Genomic DNA, 22,853 nt, shown 5'->3' with positions numbered 1-22,853 from the left:
ACTCACTCAGCCTGGCCTCTGGGGCTCACAGCACACTGCTGGCTATTTTCCAATCACTATCATGGATTTTAGTGATTAAAAAAACACAAACCCAAACCCAAATGGAAAAACTTGTTTCTTATTAAAAAACTAGAGGCCCAGTGCACAAAATTCTGCAAAGCCTTGGCCCCGGCCCCCACCGGCCACCACCATGGCCTGGGGCCTCTGCCGCCTCTACCTTGGCCCCTGCCCTCTTCGGCTTTCTCCAGAGGAAGGACGTCTTGTCTAATTAGCATATTACTCTTTTATTATATAGATGGTCATCAACTGAGAGTCACAAAAATGAAAAAGGTAATCAGCATGTGTTTCATGATCAAGAGGAGTGTGGCTGTAAGGACAGTAGCCGTCTCCTCATACACATTTGTCAGACTGTGTGCGCAATGCTTTATACACATTATCTCAGTTACGCCTCCCAACAACTCTGTGACAACGTGGGCAATATTGTTATCCCAGATAACAGAGGGAAACCAGGCCTAGGGAGGGTAATTCATTGCTAAGTGGTGAAGCCCAGACTGAAAAATTGAGTTGTGTGGCAAAGCCCATGCTCTGAAACTCCACCTTGTGCTGCCCCTCCATGCGGTGCAATCTAGCCACCGGTGTGGACGCCTACCCGCTTCTGAGCTCATCTACAGACAGAGAAAGGTCTCAGAATGTACCCTATCTCCTCTCCTCTTCCATTCCCTCTCCCTTTCTTATCTCAGGGCTTCCTTCTCTTTCTTGGGCTGACCAAGAAACTCAAAATTCTTCTCTCATGATTATGCAGAACATTCCACTCATTCCATTCATGCGACAAACAGTTTTGGGTAACTGTTGTGCCAGACCTTGTTCTAAACGTGGGGAAGTGGTAGTGGACAAAACAGATGTGGCTCCCTGACTTCATGGTGCAGTCATACCAGTGGGGAGACAACAAAACCAAGTGTCCCCGTGAGGTCAGGCAGGAGGAGTCTGTGAGAAAAACAAGGTGAGGGAGGTGGCATGGGGCGCTGCTATTGAGATGTGGGTTATGGGGAGGCCTCCCCGGAGAAGAGGCACTTGGGCAGAAACCAGAGTCGTGTCACTGTCAGGGAGAACAGCTGCAGTGATGGGAATAAGCTTAACACAGTTGCCAGATTTAGGAGAAAAAGAAAGAAAAGGAGAAGGAGGAGAAGGGAGAAGGAGAAGAAAAGAAAAATTGGGCATGCCCTGACCAGTGTGGCTTAGTTGGTTGGAGTGTTGTCCCATACACCAAAAGATGGCAAGTTTGATTCCTGGTCAGAGCACATAATTAGGTTGTGGGTTGGATCCCCGATTGGGGTACGTGCAGGAGGCAACCAATTGTTGTTCCTCTCTCACACTGATGTTCTCTCTCTCTCTCTCTCTCTCTCTCTCTCTCTCTCTCCCTCTCCCTCTCCTCTTCCTATCTCTAAAAATCAGCAAAAAAAAATTGTCTTTAAAAAATTGGCCACCCTATTGAATTTGAATTTCAGATAAATAATGAATAATTTAGTTTGGGACATACTTATACTAAAAACATTATTCATTGTTTATCTGAATTTGTATTTGACTGGGATCCCGTATTTTATCTGGTAACCCTAGCATTGTGTGCTTAAGGAGCAGCAAGGAGAAGGTGGAGGGAGAGGAGGATGAGGCACACTTGCAGAGGGCAGGGTGGGCGACATTTCGAACGCAGAGAAGCCATCTAGCTATGCTTCCAGTTCTTCCAGTAGCACTATCTCCCTGTTGTGCAAGAGAGAAATGTATGCTAAGAGTTATGAACGAAGAGATAGGAGAGAACACATCGCAGGGGAATTAATCTAGTCTGGGTCACTAAAGGTGTTTGGGTCTGCAGCACCTCTTCTCCAAAGAAGGTGAAGATCGAGGAAACCCTGACATCAACTTGACCTTGGGTCCTTTCCCCAGCAGAGAAGCTGGATCCTGAGCAGATATTTCTGTGCCAGGGAAGCAGCCAGCACAGCCAAGAGAGGGTGTGGGGGTGTGAACTGAGAGCCCAGAGATTACGCTATAGAAGGTGCTGGGGTTTCCCCATCTCCTCTCACAATGGGGTAAGGTGGGGAGATGGGGTTGGAGATCAGCAAAGTCTTCGGGCTCTAGAGTTCCTGGCGGCGGTGACTAGCTTGAGGAGTCAAGCATCGGCCATTGGCCAGGGCAGTTTATTTGGGTATCTGAGCTGGAAGGAAAGTTTGGTGATTGATCTGAGCTGTAAGTACTAAGGTTGAAGCAGAAAACACCCTTTGAGGTTAAAATGTAAATAACTTAAGGGGCCTCATCCTGGCTGACTTTGGGATCTAGACAAAAGCAAGATAAACTAGAGCAGTCATTTCAAGGAAATGCCACTGTCACCCCAAACACCTAAGTCACAGGTCACTGTAAGGATTAAGTCAGGTAGCAAATGTAAAGCACTGCTTGGTCCATATGACATAGAATGTCCAATGTCCCTTCACCATTATACCTTCCCTTCTCAAGTCCATGGATCTGGATGGGCTTTGAGGACCTCCCCAAAATAAAAAAAAAGTAAAGTTGGATCCCGGGCACCTCGAAGCTCAGCACTGCACCTGGACCTCTTCCCTTTCCTGTAAATAGTGACCTGGTGAGATTCAAATGCCGAGCACAGCGCTACTGCTCAATATGTGCTGCTGAATGTATTGCATGGAAATAAATGGCCTTGTTGGTAAGGTTCTCCTGCAGTTTGAGTTCTCACAGTCAAACTCACAGAAAAGGAAGTAGGGCCGCCTGAATGGGGCTACAGATAATTAGGAGCAAGCTGCTCCCCACCCTTCCCAGTTCAGGGACATTGCTTCATCGCCCTCTGAAAGGCAGGCCAGGGAAGCAGTCAGCTGCAGCCAGCCGCACAGCAGCTGCCTTATAAGGACATTCGTCAGGCTGCCAGGTGTGTCATCCAGCGTCCAAGGGGAGGCCCGTGACGGCCCTGGTGAGTCAAGGCCTGCGGGGTGCAGCGGGCTGAGGCAGCCACATGGGTGACAGAGAGAGGTTTCCATATGTTTTAAATCATCTCATCTACCTTTGCAATTGAGAAAACAGAGAAAAGACTGTTGGTCTAAAGATAAAAAGGTACCCAGAAGCTATTACTCCAGTAGTTACAGGAAAGTCCCTCTACTTTTTTGGGGGGGTGGAGGGGGGTCAATGAAATGAAGAAAATGTAATTTTGCTGAAAGAGCTCCTTGAGAATTAACACATGGTGGCCCCTCAAAGACAAAACAATATCCCAGGTGATGGAGAGGTGGCTACTTTGCCCACAAGTGCAGAGCCCACAAGTGCCCAAGGGCAGCTGCTGGGAGACCCAGGCCCCTCCTGTTGTCTCCCAACGAAGACAAGCCAGGGTTGGGTGGGGAGTCTTAGGGGAAAGTGGCCTTTTGAAATACATTGCGGTGAGGGAAGGGGCACGATGCCTCAGCAGAGTGGCACAGAGTCACAGTGAAGAGATCAGGTTTGGAAACCATACAGATCTGAGTTTGAATGCTCTTGGCCACGTTAGCTTGGTGAATTTGAGTAAGTTAATTAATCTTCGTTATGTCTTGTCTGCCCCTTACGTGAAGTATTTGTTCCTTTCACAAACACCTACATAGCACTCCAATACTTGACTCACATTCACTCCTCCAATTTTCATAAGCAGCCTATGAAGTAGACTCCTCCCTCTATATGGGCCCCCTCTATATGTTCTCCTGTATCACCTCATCCCCAATCTTCCAACCTTCCACCTTCCGAACCTCTGACCAGGCAGCCAAACCACTTGCTACGCTTAGGGATCACAGAAATAGTCTGACCTAAAGCCTTTCTCCAGGAACTGGATGACCAAGTACACAGCCCAAAGCCCCGCCCACTTAAAGAATCTTCTCCCACCTTCTTACTCTTTATCGGAGTCCCCTGAATTGTAATGTTAGCAGAGTCTAGTTTCAGCTCACACCAACAATCCTCCATTAATCAAACCTGGATTTCTTTTTTCCTCCTCTGTAAACTGGTCACAATCCCCTGGTCCTTATCGTGAACTTGGAGAGAGGTGTCCATGCAACAGAATTAGATAATATGTGGGTCTGGCCAACTTGACAAATTAATTTACTTATGCCCTCCAGATCCAGTCCTGGAAGTGTCCTGATCATTGTAAGATGGGTTACCGCTGGGCCTCTCCTACTGTATGACTTGGTGGAAATGACAGCAAGAAGTCCGTGATAGGTAGCCCTGGATGCATAAATATTTGATGACTTCTGGCAACATGTTCGGTCTCTGCTCAGGTTCAGTAGCCTGCCAAGAGCTGTCTTTCAAAGTGCACACTTTCCTGCTGCAGATAGCACGTCCTTGCTCCAGAACTTAACAATCCCTAATGCAACTCTCCTAATGCAACTTACCAGAGACACTGTATGGGGCTATTATTTATCACAGATACCTCTAGCACCATGGGATTGTCCAGCTTGTGAGGCCCAAAAGGCAGGACTGCTTGTACCACAGCCTAGACCTGCTGCAGAGCCCTCTCTTGCTCTGGAAACAAATAAAAATTGCCAGTTGTTTGAGTCCTCTGATAAATGGGATGGAGCAGTGCTCCCACATCCCAGCTCTCAGCTGGGCTTCTAGAGCTGTGTGCCATCAGCCTGTTGCTGAACCCTGAGATCTTGGAAATGGATAGATGGTGTTATTACTCCTGGACATGTTAGAATGAACAACAGAACTGGCACAGAACCCCAGGGAACACCAACAGAGGAAGAGAGAGGGTGGGAGACCCAGAATTCTGGGACAGATGCTGACTCTCCACAGGCTCTGGGATGCTGTAGTAACGAGTCAAAACCAACCCAAGACTCACTCTTTAGCTCATTTAGTGAATCCACGCTCAACACTTTCAAATAGTCTCCCTAGTTTGCATCGCTGGCTTAAATTTGCTAGAGTAGGGAATTCAATAGTTTTACCCCCTGGTATCATGGCCCAACCCAGTTAAGTTGTGTTTCTTTCCATAACAGTTCTTTATGGTTGAAGAAACCAGCCTCAGTATATGTGGTGCCTCCATTCCTGGGTTCATTCAGTGACATTTGCACAATCCCAACTTCCCCGGTATTTCCCGGGCTCTGCTTCCTCACCCTGTATCCTCTTCACCCCATGCAGAGCCCCGTGGAGAAAATGTTTCAACATAAGGAAGCGTATTATGTGGAGAAAACACACACACACACACACACACACACACACACACACACTCATGCTTTCGTTGAAATGAAGCACACCTACCAGCTGTGCTGGGCTCCCGCAGCCGGGAGTAGGGTAGGTTGACTTGAAGCCAAATGGCGATGACTTGTTCACCAGACAAGTTGTCTGACCCTTGCCTAACAGATACGTAATTTTCAGCAAACGTTAAGGAGGATTTGCTCTTCCTTTAACGTGATCCATTTTTCCACTAGGCAAGACTCATTCAGCAGCCTTCCCAGAGCCTGCACACTCTGGTCCGAATTGCACTTTGGGAAATTAGTTATTCACTGTCTTGTACCATCAGTTGTGTCCCCAAATATATTAGAAACTCCGTGAGGAGCCAGAGGCCATGATAGTACTTCTCTTGGAGTCCCTAAGTGCCCAGGGCTGGGCTGCACCCATGGGAAGCCCTCAGCGAAATGAGTCTGGAAATACAGAGCGTTGGGGCCCACAGGTCTCCTCCCTAGAGATAGGGAAACCGAAACCCACAGAGGTTCAGCAGCCTGTCCAGCAACACAGCCCATGGATGGCAGAGCCAGGACTGCTGCCCAGGAAGTGAAAGGAAGCAGAACAGTGACCAGTTAAGAGCACAGCCTTTGCCAGGCCTCCCTCACTTCCAGCCATGAGGGCTTGAGCAAGTGACCACGCCTCATTTCCTCTTCCATAAAACAGAGATGGCGAGGGAACCACAGCTCAGGGCCGCATGACGACCATGTGGGCAGGTCCATGGAGCTCCTGGCACGGGGCCTGGAGTGGAGTAAGTTCTCAACAAACATCAGCAAGAGGAGAAAATTCAGTGAAGCATCTGGTATTAACAAGTTTGTTAAATAACTTGTCATTTGCGATTTAACTCCAGCCAGAATGCAGTTGGGAGTTGGGGCTTTTGGTTCCTTTCAAGAGAGAGAGGCCCACATGGCTTTGACTGCCTGGGCTACAAGGAAACTGAAACAGTTTCTGTCAGTGCAGTGGTCTGCAGCCAGGCCCGGCAGCCAGGAATGAAGATGTGAAGTCATGCAACCAGGGCTGAATGGAGAAGTGATTTCCATTCACTGCACACTGCACAGGAAGCACAGTGAGTTCATAAGAACAAAGCATTTTTCTGTCTAGACACTGGCCTCGCTTGGTGCAGGTTAGTGGGGGAGGAGGGAACAGGCTGCCTCGATTCCAGAGCCCCTTCCTCTCCTTGGACCCACGCTGTGTTCTCTCTGTTACACTCGATGAGACCTGTTTATGCCACCTCCCTGTGGTCTTATCCTCAGCCTCCCACCCACATGGCAGGTGTCTCCAATTCCAGAACTTCAGCAACTGGCACATCCATTTCCCTTCCATCAGCACTGCTGCTTCCATCCTACAGGCTTTGTGTGTCTACTTGGTTTTCCATTTGCCTATGATTCCATTAATACAGAGCTGAGAAACTAGCAAATTAGACCATATTTGCTAAGGGACATATGTTTAGGTGGCACATGGTAAAGAGCAGCATACTATCCAAGGCACTGTTCTAAGCACTGTATATATATTAGCTCATATTTAATCTTTTAAACAAGATTATCAGCTTGTATTCTATCATCCTTCTTATATCAGATGGAGAAACTGAGCACAGCGAGACCCAGTCGTCTGCCCAAGGAAGCACAGCTAGTGAGCAGAGGAACCAAGACGTGAATGAACACCTTCTGGCTCCGGAATTCATGTTCCTACCACTGTACCACGCTGCCTTGTAAAACAAACAAAACAAAACATACAACAAACAAAAAGAGCAGGCAAATGATTGTTCCAGAAGTCAGAGTAGTAATTTATTTAGGGGGAGGCAAGGGATTGAAATTAGAAGGAGGAGGTCCTGGGGCCTGCCAGTGGCTCCCTTCACGACCTGGGCGATGGTTACACGGGAGTTTACCTGACAATTATTTGTTGAACTGTGTGTGTGTCTCTTATGCAACCTCTAGTTTGGAGGGGGGCAGGCAGAGGCGTGCAGTAAGCCTCACAGTCTGGCTTGTATTTTACCTGGATGAAAAGTGACTACACTGCAGGGTTTGATGTCTTGGCCTATTCTGTTCCCTTGGCCTAAAGCAGTGCAGTCCCCTCCTTCATGTTGGGGACATTGTAGCACCACAAGGACCTGAGGTGAATCACCTCCCGGGCACCAACGCAGCTGCAGGGGTCACGTCACTGAAATAACTGAGGTCTGAGGCTCCCTGATCCCTGGGGCCGGGGCCTGAGGGCAGGGGTGCGGGCTTCCTCCAAACTCCCAGTCATGACACTGAGAAGCAACCTGGAAATTCTTCCAGAAAATTCACCGGGAAGACCAGGCAAAGCACAGCCCAGGGCAGCAAGGGCCAGAGCCACACCAGGTCCGGTGGGAAAGGGCATGCTCCGTGACCTCCAGGGCCTTGACCTCATCCCCGTGCCATCTGAGCCTCCCCCCCATCGGATACAGCACCCCTCAGACTTCTGCCTCCATCAGAGCTCTCACCTACTGAGTGGTGGCAAAGAGCCCTTGTCCACTGCTGTCCAGAGTGGGGCTCCGGCTCGCCCACAGGATTTTCAGGTGGCGAGGCACGGGCTCCAGAGTCCAGCCAAGCCTGGCCCAGTCAGAAGCAGTGGGACCCTGCCAGGTTACTGTGTTCTTCTCACAGTGAGAACTGCTCCCTGCTCCTTGCAGGGGGCCCCACAGTGTCATCCCTCCTGGGAGGAGTGACTCGTGCCTTGGCGGGGTGTCCTGCGTCTGCAGTTCTTTCAGATTCCGGCCCTGGTTTACTGATGATGACACCAGAATTCCCCTTCACCCCCTAAGTGGCCTTGGAAGTCCGGCTGCTTCCTAGCTCCCCTCCTGGGTCATCCCTGTGAACTCAGCATGCTCAGCCGCCCGCCCCCTCCCTCTCCTCCCACTCTGCTCACTCCCCCTGGGCCAGCGTGGCCTCTCCCAGATCTCCCTCTCACACCGCCCTCTCTCCTGACCACCTGGTGCTCCCTCTCCTCTTCCTGTTATTACTCAGTAAAAGCTAACATTTACAGAGGGCTTACAATATGGCACACACATTGGCCAAGTCTTCTGTCTGTGATCTCATTTAATCCCCATTAAACACCGCTCCTGGCACGTGGGAGGGGTACCGTACATATTTCTTGACTGGATGCATCCTCACAATGATCTTTGTAGGAGGCACTGTTAATCTCTCCATTTCGTAAATGAGGAAGTTAAGGCTCAGAGATGTCACATAACCAGTTTTAGGTCACAATGACGAGTGTTAGAGCTGCGATTCCAAAGGCAGGTCTGTTTCTAGGACTTATGCACTCACCTCATGGTCTATTCATTCATTCGATAAATATTCGTCCGGTATCTACTGTGTAACAATTCCAGGTACAGAGGATGCAGCAGAGATGAAAACAGACATTTTTTTTTTTGCCCTATAGAGCTTACACTCTAATGAGGAAGACCACATTAAATATGTGGTCTTTTAACATTTATAGCATGTGGTCTTAAATAACATTTATAGCATGATTAATAGTCATGAGTCAATGAAAAAAGAAAGAGCAATAGGAAAGAGTGGGATGTCATATTAAATGGACTGTGCAGAAAGTCTTCACAGGGAAGGGGAAGAAGGAAGGATTGAAGGAGGTGAGGGAGACAGCTCCTTAGAAATTCACGGGGTGGTGTGGGGGGGGGGGGATGGTGGGGGCAGGTGTAAAGGCTCCCAAAGCAGGAGGCTTCCTGGTGAGTTCCAGGGACAGCGGGAGTCTGTGCGGTTGGAGCAGTCACTGGGGGAGAGAGCAGAGGAGCTCAGAGCAGCAGGGCCAGGCCATGCAGGGTCAGTGCACAGAGGCATGAACTCTGAGCGCATGCAATTCACTGGAGGGCTGAAAGGGAGGCATGCCATGTGCCGATGTGGCTTTTAACACTGATATTCTGGCTGTTGATAGACGAGAAAACACAGGGAAATGCATCAGCAGGGAGGCCAGCTGGGAGACTGTGGCAATAATCCAGATGAGATATTACAGTGGCTCCGAATAGGGCAGTGGCAGTGTAGGTGGCAGGAGATAATTAAACTGGATATATTTTTAAGGTGGTGCCAACAGGATTGCAGACCCCCATACCCAGTTGCCTGTTGGACATTGGCAAGTTTCCTATCAGCTTGGACTCGTCACATCTGAAACTGATCTCATCCCCTTCCCTTAAGAAGCCTTCGGCCCTCCTGTACTTTTACCTCTGCTAGTACCACTCCCTTGTAGGCCACTGCCCGAGCCAGAAACCTGAGCATCATCCTTGATTCCTCCCTCGGTTTGCCTCCCACATCCAGTTGGCCACGCTGTCCCAACAGGCTGCTCTCTTCTCCCTCATCCCCACGTCCTCTGCCTTCATTTGGTCCCACATCCCTGTTTCCCTCCATCAAGTTTCCCTCCGCCTGCCTGGCCATGGCGAGCCCCACACAGCACCAGATGGGGCTTGGCGGGCAGCAGACCACATCTGTTTAAACCTCTTCCAAGACTCTCTGTTGCCTGCTAAATAAAGTCCATAGTCTCTGGTCCAAAGCTACCGAAAAGAAGTATAATAGCAGCCACATGTGTAGTTTGGAATTTTCTAGTAGCCACATTTAAAAAAGAAACAGATGCAATTAATTGTAAATATGTAACTAATCCAATATATCCAACATAGCATTATTTTAACATGTACTTCACATAAATATATTAGTGAGATCATTTATATTCTTTTTGTGTGTGTGTGGAATCTTCAAAGACCAGTGTATAGTTTATTCTTACAGCGCTTTGGACCAGTCACATTTTAAGCACTCAGTAGCAACGTATAAGTACTAAATTAGACAGTGCAGCTCTTGACTTTCAGCCAAAGCCCCCTCCCGTGGTCTTTTCTCCCTCCTCTCCAGTCTCATCCCTCCCTGATCCCACTCCATCTTCCTCACGTCTGCTTCCTAGAGCTCCAGCAGCTTGTGGAACCCAAGAACACCATTCTGTTTCATGACTCACTATTGCACATAAATTCAGCAGTGAGCTGGAGCAGGCTTGAATCGACTCTCAAGACCCAACTGTGTACATCTCTTCCCCACTCCCCACTCAGTGATGCTATACATCAATCATGATGGGGGTATTTACACCACAGAAATTGGCAAACATTATACATCAGGGCTTTGGGGGAGGATGGAGGACCAATTGTGGAACGTTTACCAGCATATCACCATACACAAAGCTCCCCTCTCCATAATGCTCTTCTCCCACCCCTAGTTATCTAATAAGCTTTTCATCCAGTTAGTCATCTGTATATATTTGCACTCTGTCTAGACTTCAAGTTTCAAAAACAGAGCTTAGTTTCTGTACCCAGTTCTTGGCACATGGTTCAGTTACTCCCTCCTCCTTTGTTTTTGATCTCTCTGAACACCCTGTCACAATTATCATTGTATATGAGGCCATAAAGAGAGATTTAAAAACAAATTCTATCTTGGTTTGAATCTGTCTCTTCTACTTATTAGTGATGTAGCCTCAGGCAAGATACTTAACTATAATGAACATTAGTTTTCATACCTGGAAAGAGATTTAAAAACAACTTGGCCACAAAATTGTTGTGGTGTTTACATCATATACATTGGTTTAGTCCAGTACCTAGAACATACCAGACACTCAAAAATGTTTAGATGTTATTAAGTCCTTCAGTATTTATCACTTGTATAAAGTAGTTGCTCAAAACCTTTTTGTTAAAATAAATATTGAATGAAATGCCCTAAGACCGATTCATAGAGTGTGAGTCAGAATTCCAGCTGCAGCCAGGTCGTACATACACCCAAAGAGCTGACTAAGGCGTGCTTATTAAAGGACTATTTACAAAGGTCTGGGCAGAGTTAAGGGAAGTCCAGGGTTGGCAGCAGTCTGTTGCCACCTCTGGGCCTGAGAGTGTGACGGGGGAGCATTTTCCTGACCCCAGGGAGAACTGTAGCTGTATGAAAGCTCATGCAATGGGACCTACAGCGTCCTGTAAAGCAATCTAGCCTCTATCAAACCATTAGGGACAAGGCTGGATGGATATGCAGCCTTGCTTTCCTCCAGCTCGTCTGGAGGACCTTCTGCGCTGGCAGAACCCAATTCCAAGCCCAGGGGCACAGAGTCCTTGCACAGTTCCTGAAGGTCAGCCTGTTGGGCAATGAGCTGGATGGAGAAGGTGGAAGATGGGCTGGAAGCCCAAAAGGAGACTCGCGAGCAGAGTCTTCAAGGGGGATTGAATCCCCTCAGCCTGCAGGTGGCCAGCCTTCCTTACACACCGGAGATGTTAATCATTGAGACTGGGCAGCGTTTCTTTGGTTCTGGCCTTGAAGGATAGAATCAGATGACAAGCATTCATTTGGGCTAGGTTTGGTTACTTTACTTACACATTTGTTCTCTCAAATATAAGAAAGCTGGTTTTATTCTATAACCCACTTTGTTGGCATTTAACCATTCTTAGAGTCAGGAAGTCTTTTCCTACCTCTAACTCAAAATATTCCCACTATAACAGAAATATAATCTATCTTTGTTTGTTTGTTTATTTGTTTTTTGTTAATCCTCACCCGAGGATATTTTTCCATTGATTTTTAGAGAGAGTGGAAGAGAGAGAGAAAGACAGAGAGAAACATCGATGTGAGAGAAAAACATCAATTGGTTGCCTCCCTCATGCGCCCTACCCAGGGCCTGGGCCGGGGAGGAGCCTCCATCCAAGGTACATGCCCTTGACCAGAATCAAACCTGGGACCCTTTGGTCCGCAGGCTGACGCTCTATCCGCTAAGTAAAACCGGCTAGGGCCAGAAATATATTGTATCTTAAACAATTCTCCATAGAGTAGGAAAAGAACTGGTTATATATAACCTTAATTAAATCGCCACTACAGTATTTTTAGCTCTATTGTTGATCATCACAGTTCTTTTCATTTCTCTCCTATGGTCCTCTTTTCCAACCTTCTAATCAGTCTCTAGAAATGGCCTATCGGATGTTCGGCTGCTGCCCAAGAGTTGTTTAAGTGCAGGTTTTATATCCTTGCTGTTGGTGGAGGCCTGGAAAAAGGTTTATGGTTTTCTTGGAAAGGCCTGGGAGGAGGCTGTAATCATTTCCTGGCTTTATTCTGGAACCTCCTCAGCTTCCCCACAAATCCCTTATGGTGGAGAGGATGGCCATGGCCAGGAGATCAGTTTCACTTTCCCATCTGTCCTAAAATGTGGTGTTCTGAGTCTTCCCTTTCCTGCTCACAGTTTCTAAAAGCACTGGCCCAAGCTCATTCCACAGGAAAGAGGTGGGCGAGGGGCCAGGCAGTAGGGATCCAGATCCAACAACATCTTTATTTTTCCAATAAAATGTAAGCCCCCCGAGGGCCAGGACCACATCTATCTGCTCCCCTGTGTCTAAGAGCCTCGCCAGGTACCTGGCGCACAGCAAATGCCCAATACGTTTGTGAAATGAATACATGAATGAATGCACTCGATATGTCAGACACCTTTATGTATAAGATATTGGAGATGTTGTTTTTCATATGAGAAAACTGAGTTTTTCTGTCTGGCAGTCCAGTGCCCCCACTGCTTTCATCCCCAGACGATGTGGTCCTTCCTTAAGCCACCTTGCTTGACCTCTGCTATTTCCTCACCCAAGTTCAGCTTTTTGGCAACAGCCTGGACCACAGGGACTGCCGCCATGATCACAATCCCCCCCCCACAGTTAATTAGCCATATGTGTTGCTGTCTCTCTAATGTTCACCTCGCCCCAGGAAACTTCGCCTTCTGATCTTAAGATGTGCAGCCATGTGGGGGATTGTGAGTATATTCTAGAGGCTCCTCTGAGTAAACTACTATTGAAACATTAGAAACTCTAGCTGCCCCAGAGTTACCACCTGCCAGTAATGGTCTCCATGACCCAGGTTTGGCTGCCCTGGGGCATCCCGGTCTGGGTGGAAGCCTGCCTAGTTACATCAAACTGTAACCTGATCCAAGTTTTCCCTTCTTCCCTGCAACCCATCCCCATGGACTCCTGGGCACCCCTGGCTGAAGACCCCAGTGAATGTAGGTACTGCACTCAGTTTGTGTTGCCCTCCACCCTCGCCCCAAGATCCACTGCTTCCCTGTCTCTGTCAGCCCCCGGCAGCCAGAACTGAATAGCTTTGGACCTCTGCCACCTCTACTTGCCATGGCCCGGTCTCTCATCACTGTGGAGCTAGCAAAGCCCCGAGTGAAAGGTGTGCTTTTGGTTGTTCTGAAGGCCCTTCTCATCCATGTGTAGGGCTTCTGTGTGTTGGCCTTGGGGCAGTGTTGCATTTAGAAACAGAATAATAGCCAAAATATAATTTCAAAGGAACTTCATTCTTTGCTCATCCCTCATGCAAGTCATTACAGAAAACAGGTGTAACCAGGAACTCATAGACATTTACTAAATTTCTTTTCTCGTTTGCACCTGGCTGCTCTGATGGGACTATTCTCATCGCCCTGAAGAAAGCTCCTCGTCTCCTGCTTCCACGACTGTCCTTTCTCCCTCGCAGACTTAGCTTCTCTCCCAGCAATAATGGCTTTTCCTCTTTGGAAGGGGGAGAAGTCAGAGGTTCTGCAATGAAGGCGTTCTCTTCAGAGTGCTGGGAGAGAGGGAGCAGTGATACTCACACAGAAATAAGCTTCGACCCATCACGTAGACATTCTTCAGAATAGGCAGAGCCTCATTATTTTATTGTTAGTCACCACTAGAAACACGTTTCCAATTAACCTACGTGGTGTTTAAAGGGCCATATCACCAGTTACCATCCAGCACTGAGGCTACTAGCTGGTGAAAAGCAACAACTGTGAGCTTGACAGTGGCTCAGGAAAGGGATGAGATGAGTTCTACTTGGTCAACTTTATCTGGTAGAGGCAGGGAAGGCTGCAACTACATCACGGTTCTACTTTGTGTAAAAGAGCCCATTTACCATTCATTCATTCATCCATTCATTCATTTAATAATCAACCAAGGGTGTTGTTAGCCCAGCTGTCTACTAGATACAGAAGAGTCAGAGATGAATAAGCCTCAGCCCTTAACTTCAAGGAGCTCACCTCCAGTTGGGGAGGCAATCATGTGATCTCATCAGGCACAATTTAGTGGTGTTAGAGCAGACATAGAAGCAGGAGACCATGAGGCCACTGGCGCAGAACAGTTAACTCTGACATGAGACAGGGATGGATCAATCTAGGAAGGCTTCCCAGTGGAGGTGATATTTGAGTTGGGTCAAAAACGAAAAGTAGAAGTGTTTCAGATGAAAAATGGAGTGCAGGCATTTCAAGAAGAAGGCACAGAATGGACAATGCCATCCCCACCTGGGGAAACAACCTTTCTGGGGAAAAATGAAAAACCTGGAACACATGGCGCTAAAGGGAGCAAACATATTAACTAGGATGGACCGGCCTCTGGCAAGTAAGAATGTGAAGGACCGTGGAAATTTAAAAATATATATTGGAAGGAAGTTTTTAAAAGTTAAAATATGATCTATATTCTCATTTACTAAATGTTATAGAAAATAAGACATAATGGAAATTTCCTCTCTGCTTATCCAAAACCACCTCATTAAGGAAACTGCTTCTAATAGTTTAATAAATGTCCTTTTTTCCCGAATTTATCCAGGCATTTTTATGTATAAATATCTAAATCACATTTTAAAAAGAAAAACTAAAGTACCCTATACCTATTGATCTATAATTGTTTTCTAGTTAGTAACATACTAGAGATATTTTTACAGGTCAATTTATACAAAACTTTTTTGTTATTTTTAACAGGCAATGAGAAACCAGTAAAGGACTCTAAGATTGGAGATGGATGAATCAAATCTGTTTTATGTGGAGGCTGGAGGAGAAGAGAGAAGTGAGAGGAGAGGCCAGGGAGCGACTGAGGGAGGGCAAGAATAATAACTCCACTGAAAAGACCACAAGGACAATATTAAAGAGAGATTTCTGAGATAAATAAGCAGGATGTAATGACCTGTGTTGGACGGGCTGTGAGAATGGCTTGGTGAAGGCTCATTTTGTACGTAATAGAAGCCACTCAAAGTATCTTCAGAAGAAACATTTTGAAAGGAAAATTCAAGGACAGAACTACAACCCAGAACTAGAAAGCTCTCAAGAATCGAGATCACTGTCTACTCTTTTCAGAGCCTCGGTCTCTCATTCCAACTCCCTTGCTGTCCTCCGTGTGTCTGCTTCTCTGTGCACTTGTGCCACTGCCGGCTACACTAGTGGCTCTGCAGAGAAGTGTTCGTGTGTGTGTATATATGTGAGTGTGTGAGTGTGTGTGAGTGTGTGTATGAGTATGTATGTGAGTGTGTGTATGTGTGAGCATGTGTATATAAGTGTGTATGAGTGTGTATGTGAGTGTGTGTATGTATGTGTATGTATATGTGAATGCATGTGTATGTGTGTGAGAATGTGTGTGAGTGTGTGCATGTGAGTATGTGTGTATGCATGTGAGTGTATGAGTTTGTGTGTGTGTGCACGTATGTGTATGTGAGTGTGTGTAAGTGTGTGTGTGAGTGTGTGTGTGAGAGTGTATGTGTGTGTGAGTGTGTGTGAGTGTGTGAGCATATGTCTATGTGTGTGTGTGTATGTTTACAAAATTCCCTGAGTAATTTTAACACAGAGCAAAGGCGAAGCACCTCGAGTTGGACTTGTTCAGAGTCTCCGAGTGTGGTTTTCAAGTTCCCAGGAGGGTATGTATTGGCCCAGCCGGGTGGGGTGTTGGCTCCAGTCCAGTCCACTGTGGCCATGGCGAAGCGCCCAACAGAATACACGTGCTGGTAACTCAGCCTCAGCAACAAGAAAGGTAGGGGGCGGGAGGACTGACCCGTGACAACATCACGATTTTACAGCTGGAGGGTTGGTGTTTACTTCTCCTCCCCTCGGGACAAAGCCTTGGCCTGGGTGGAAATACTAAGTACTTTGTGTCACTGGCATGGGTCCCCTTACTCCAGTCTCCACCAGAAAGGTCAGAGGGAGGGACTTACCCCTGCTTCAGTGACCAAGCCTGCTGGGCCCTCATCCTCCAGCAAGTGCTGCCTGGATTTTCCCGGGGCTCAGAACCATGTAAGTAAGTAGATGGCAAAAAGCTCATCTCTTGGGAAGTGGAAGCAAACAGCTGCAAAATGATGTTTCATGGAATCAGCTTCTTGTTTGTCATCAGAATGAGTAACTGAGAGCAAATTGTGGCTTCATATTTCCATCCAGGTTTGGGGGAGGGAAAGAGACAGAAAGAGCTGATGGGCCACGGTGGTGTCTTCCCCCATGTTTGCCTGGTTGCCAGGCCGCTCCTCCCACTCGCCTAAGACAGTCTCCCTACATGGAGAATTCCTTACACCCAGCTTCCACGGAAGAAGGGGAAACTTGGCCACATTTGAAGGGACTTAGCCCAACCACGAGATTTCTGTTTCCTGTTCCTCCAACTCAAAGACGACTCCGGGGGCGTGGGTCTTAATATAACTACAAACTTTAAGAACAGCCCCGTGATGGGTTTGAAGCCAGCAGCTTTTTGTTTTTTCTGTTCTGCTAGGTCTTATCTTCCCTTTTCATATCCTACCCTTTTAACAATGTGTCTAAACTTTGCCCACTAGGTAATTTATGGATTTATCTTATGACCGTTTTGTGTTTACTTCTCTAAAAAAGCTAAGGAGTTAAATGGCCAAGACAGAGGACCTACTTGAGACTGAGAGACCTTAAGACAAGTCCCAGTTCTGCCAAATACTGGTTTTATAACCTCAAGCAAATAACTGTGGTTTTCTCCCCCGTCCTCCCATGGCTGTGTTTATACTTCTATTATTATGTCTATCACATCTCTGTGTCCCCAGGAGGTTTTGAACTTCTTAAGACTAAGCTTTTATCTGTCCAGGGAACTACCTCAGTGCCTAACACAGCATCCGACACACAGCAGATGTCCAAAAACTAGTAAAATTTAACCTCTCAAGGTCTATGAAATTGAGATAATTATATCAAATTGTAAACATTAAATAAGGCAATTCGTGTGACTTGCAAAGAATAATAACGCCTATAAGAGTAGTAATAATGTCATTATAAAAATTTGTATAGCAAAAATATGGTTCTATTCAATTCTTATTTTTCATATTTGAAAAGTTTAAGGTAAGAGATTTGTGGGGAAAAGCTAAGATTTGCAATGAGTTTATAAATCATATAACTTATTCTATTTCTAGCATATGCCTCTGTTCTCACCTGTGGTGTTTTGTCAGTCAATTACAGTAGTTACCCCTGCTTCAGTGACCAAGCATCACTGAAGGATGAGGGCCCAGCAGGCTTGGTCACTGAAGCAGGGGTTAACTATTATTTAATAGTTAATATATCTGGTATAAAAGATGATAGATCTAAACAATGGTTTCTCAACCTCCACTATTGACATTTTGGGCTAAATAGTTCTTCATTGGGGTCAGGGGGAGGTTGTCCTGTGTGTTGTCAGATGTTTAGCAGCATCTCTGTCCCTTTTTACCCACTAGATGCCAGCATCTCTCCCCTGTAGTTGTAACAATCAAAAACTGCCTCCAGACATTGTCAAATGTCCCCAGAAAGGGATAGGGGACAAAGTCATCCCCTTCCCTTCCCTGTTGAGCATCACTGTTCTGAAGTTTTGACTTATACTTTTTTTCTCTTGCATCTTCTATTCACTTTCTCAATATTTTATATGTGTGAACTCAGGTCTCTTTAGTGCTGCAAAATATGCCCACTCTGAGTCTTGATTTGTGTTTGAAGACAAATCATGTCTTTCAACACAATTGGTCAGGATTTCATAGCTTATCAGAGAAATCCTCTCTTTTTCCGTAATTTTTCTTTCATACTCAGGGTTGAAAGGTTCAGAGTGGACTGGGGTTGCATACCTATGACATGAGGCCATAATGTATCAAAAAAAGATTTTTATTCCAGGCACCTAGGTGCAGGTGGGCTGAGTTTGACAAAATGGAGTCAGCAAAGACAGAAGGGAGAAACAGTTTTTACTAACTTTTGCTGGCTGCAAGCCATTCTGCTGATGTAAGGGTCCACTCCGTTCTTGGTTCCTCCCATGCCAGTGTCTGCTAGTTATCTGAGCTGTGCCATGCTCAAGGCTGCAAGCTTTCTGCAAGATATCTGCTAAGCACAATGAGTTTTTCTCTGCCACGTTTTATTCTCTTTAACCCTTTCAAGGGTTGGTACAACCTAATGCCTATCTTTTACATCAAGACTTTGACAATCGGTCCTCCAATTTCAACACCTTTTCCTCTAAGGAGCAAGTAGGTTTTTACTCTGAGGGTCCATGATGGCCTGCCTTCTCAGAGTTCCCCAAATAGACACATAATCAAGGCCTTTCCATGAGCCTCACTGTGCTAGTGAGATCCTAGGTTCCTCTATGTACATTCGGGTGTTGTCGCTTTATATTATCACAAAGAACAAGTCTCCCGTAAGGGAACTACACCTATCTTGCTTCTTATACATGTACCTTTCCTCCTCATTCCCTTCCCTTCTTATGCATTTGGCGTCTTCATGGACATACCCCAATTCACTTAAAATGATTTAACTTTTCTATCCCTTGATGGCTAGAGCCAGTGTCACAGTCTTTTCATTGTAGACAAGATGCCTACTTTACTCCCCCTCTCCTGTCCATCCTCCTTTGAAGAGCACAGAAGCCTATGGGTTGGTCTTGCATTCGTTTCTACAATGTGCAAACGCTGTATAATAGTCTTCATGTGTTTGCCTATGAAGTTGGAAAGCATGAATTTACCAAGAGCACATGCTTTTCACTCCTCTAAACACCTGCAATACTGACACTTAACAAATGCCTCCTTCTGGATAGAAAGGATGCTGTCTCATCAATTGAAAACAAGCCCATGTACCATGCACACAGCTTCCATCCCTCGAGAAACCACAGTCTTGTGGTCAAGAAAGAATGGGACTCGCTGTCATCTGATTGCATGGGCCCACATTGGATGCTCAGTATCTCCATATAACAATACTATCGTTGCTTTTGGCAAGAGAGTTTACGAACTCAAAATTCCTGTCCTTACAAAGTTGAATATCTTTTTAAGTTAATGTGGTAAAGATGGGTCGATATTTTAGAAGACAGGAGAGTGGGTAATTAGGAACATATCTGAAGAGGAAATTTGGGAAGGCTGTTTAATGTGTTAATGTATTTCAAAGTAATCACCTTCACATTGACAGCCTGACCACCACTTTGAGGTCTTACTTAGTGCTTGGTGACATGATGTCATTTTAACCTCATACTAATCCTGGTGAGCTCTGAATGGAGATAAGTATTACTATTTCCATCTTACAGATGAGGCTATGGAGACTCAGAGATGTTGTGTGAACTTGACCACGGACACACAGTTTTTAAGTAGAAAATTTAGGATTGAGTCCAAAGCCCAACAAAGTAAGATGCTGGATATCACCATCTGGAACAGTAATTTCTACAAATCTGAAGCAAAGTAAAAAGCTATCTCATGCCCAGCTGGTGTGGCTCAGTGTTGAGCATTGGCCCATGCACTAAGAGATAGCTGGTTCAATTCCTGATAGGGCACACGCCTGGGTTGTGGGCTCAATCTCCAGCAGGGGGCGTACAGGAGGCAGCCAATGGATGTTGATGTTTCTTATTGATGCTTCTATCTTTCTCTCCCTCTCCTTTTCTCTCTCTCTCTAAAATCAATAAAAATATATATATATATTTTAAAAGTTATCTCAGTCTGGCCATCATGACTCAGTGATTGAGTGTTGACCTATGAACCAGGAGGTCATGGTTCCATTCCCGGTCAGGCCACATGCTCTGGTTATGGGCTTGATGCCCAGTGTGGGGCATGCAGGGGGTGGCCAATTAGTGATTCTCTCTCATCATTGATATTTCTACCTCTCTCTTCTTTTTTCTTCCACTCTGAAATAAATAAAAAATATTTTAAAAAGTTATCTTACTAAGAAGTCTTAAAGAATATCTTTGTGTAGTGTGAAAAAACACAAAGTTAGCAATCAGAAGATCTGAATCTTAATCCATACTTCTTTCCAGCAGAAGGATCATGGACAATTGCCTTATCATCACTGAGCATCATTTTTCTTATCTAAAGTAGAGATTATGGGCTGTTGTGAGTAATTATGTGTTAACTGTTATGTTCTACAAAAATGTAGTGTGACCATAAGTATTTCCCAAAAGTCTCATCACTGATCATGGGAAGAACGTGGCCTCGCTTCTCAAGTCAAGTTGGACAGTAGTTGCTGAAGCTTTCCAACGGCGATGGTGTTCTCTTTCCCATAACATCAGCGATGACACAGGAAGAGCGTGCATGTCAGGCCACGGGGCCCGCCTCTAATAGACTGGCCACATTTGGAAACAGGCCTCTCTGAGTAACCACAAAGAGAGGACTGAGACTCAAGGGCAGGGCTTCCAAGTGGTTGGCCAGTACCCACAGGCTTTGGAACATTGTGGTTAGCCCTGGACTCTCTTAGGAGCAAAAAGTCCCAGCTCCCAAGTTAGTCGCCTCCACACAAGTGAACCAAAATGAGTCATGTGAGGATGGAGAAACCACCAGAGACAGCCTTCCATGTGAGGATCACTACAAGCGATTAAAGTTGGAGATGGGAGAACTCTAAGAACCTGGGCAGCCGATGTTTCCACTTCAGTGAGTCAATATTTGAGACACGCAGCAGGGCGTGAGCATGTGTGTGTTTATGTTCACACATGAAGGAAAACCTTTGTGTACCCCTCTGCTTCCTCTTGGTTGGTTTGCCAGCTGCTGCTCAACAAGGTCCTTGTGGTTTGAAAACTGAAACTATATTATTATTATTAGAGTGAGAGCCTAATTCTTTTTAATACTACAAAATTGCCCTTTCAAAAATTTGGACCAATTCAATTTTCACTCAGGCAATCAGAGTATAAGAGGGTCTGTTTTCTTCACCAGTGCCAATACTAGGTAAGAGTATTATTACTTCCACTTTTACTTTTAGATTAATACATGTGATGAAAATTGCATTCAAATGGTACATAACACAATTAAAATCTCCTTCTCCCCATCCTTGTCTTGTTCAACTCCCTATAACCAACTTTAGCCAATTATGATTTCGGTTCTTCTGGTGGTTGCCATAAAATACTAAACAATGTGTTTATACCTCAATTTCTTGATTTATCAACTTTCTTCAGTACTTATTGACTTATGCACACAAGGATTTGTGCTAAAATATCCTCTCACTATCTCTGTTTCTTCTCACCTTCATAATTTTATTTTTCTTTATTATTATTACTAGAGGCTCGGTGCACAAAAATTTGTGCACTCAGGTGGGTCCCTCAGCCCTGCCTGTGCCCTCTCACAATCTGGGGCCCCCACTTGGGGGCCCCTTCCTCTGGCTGCTGGCACCAGTTTTCTTCCGGCACCTGGAACCCAGGCCTTTGCTCTTCGCCAGGAGGGGCCCGCGCGGTGGGCGAGGGGCTTAGCTCTTTTAAAAATACTTCTGAATGTTTGGTAAATAACCCTGTAGGAATCTACTTTCTGAAACATGCTGGTTGTTAAGAGCTGATTTGGGTAATCAACAAAATGTATGTTAAAATCCTAATCCCCAGAACCTCAGAATGTACCTGTATATGGAGAGAAGATCTTTAAAGAGGGGATTACATTAAATTGAGGCAGTTCCAGTGGGACCCTTAGCCCATCTCACTGAAGTCCTTATAAGAAGAGGAATGTTGGGGTCCAGCCCCAGCAGGTCCAGGGGTTCCCAAAGGTGTGGACGGAGTCGGCGAAGAAGGAATGACACAGAGGCAGCGTTCAGGTGATCATCATAGCCAGGTTCTCTTTTTATTGTCCTATTACATCTATATTTATACTCTCTGATCCTATAAGCATGCCTCTATAAGCTTTTTTTTTTTTTTTGCCGAGGAGAGCATGGCGTCCATTTATTGGGGGGTCAGTCAAAGTGGGGGCTGGCTAGGGTGGGGTAGGGCAGCAGCTGGTCTGGCCCCCGAGAAACCCAACTTGAGTCCAGAGCCTCGACCGCTTTGAAGCCAAAGTCTTCCTCCACCTTTATCTGCACGGGGGCCAGCTCCGGAGTCAGCGGGACTCCCACCCGGCGCCCTTCCCGTGGCACTCGCCGCCTCTTCCGCCCGCTGGGCCCCTCGCCAGGGGCCAGGCTGCTGGCTTCTATAGGCGCTGGCGTCCTCCTGGGCAGGGACAGCCCCTCTTTCTCCGAAGGCTCGTTCTCAGCGTTGCCTGGGGTGGGGGCGTCTGTGCCCTGGCTGCCCTCATCCTCCAGTAAGATGGTGAACTGGCTGGCCTGGTAGTCATCGCCGTAGGAGTCCAGCACCCTCATGAGGAACCCCCGCTCCTGCTGGAGTCTCCGTGTTATCCTCTGTACCTGATGGAGCCTGTTCAGGACCCGCTCCTTCACCTGCTCGATCTCCCTGCAGAAGGCTTCTTCTGTCCTTCCCCTTTCGCCTCCCATCATTGTGCCTACCTATGTAAATTAACCACCATCTTTGTTGGCCGTTAACTGCCATCTTCCTTGGCAGTTAATTTGCATATTGCCCTGATTAGCCAATGGGAAGCGTAGCGGAGGTATGGTTAATTACCCTTTTTATCTTTTATTAGATAGGATTTTTTAGTTTTCAATTATAGTTTCCTTTCAATATTATTTTGTACTAGAGGCCTGAATTTGTGCACAGG

The 22,853-nt window shown here is 46.3% G+C and overlaps 1 pseudogene across 1 annotated transcript; it reads right to left on the bottom strand.

The window, feature by feature from the left end:
- Nucleotides 1-22,072: 22,072 nt before the first annotated feature.
- LOC102430345 lies at nucleotides 22,073-22,591 on the bottom strand (annotated as a pseudogene). The gene has a single exon (XR_002831509.1). The product of XR_002831509.1 is annotated as a TCF3 fusion partner pseudogene (transcript).
- Nucleotides 22,592-22,853: the final 262 nt, after the last annotated feature.

This window comes from Myotis lucifugus, unplaced genomic scaffold (assembly GCF_000147115.1).
Source record: "Myotis lucifugus unplaced genomic scaffold, Myoluc2.0 scaffold_220, whole genome shotgun sequence".
NCBI classification, from domain to species: Eukaryota; Metazoa; Chordata; class Mammalia; order Chiroptera; family Vespertilionidae; genus Myotis; species Myotis lucifugus.
This window is presented reverse-complemented; position numbering and strand designations above follow the sequence as displayed.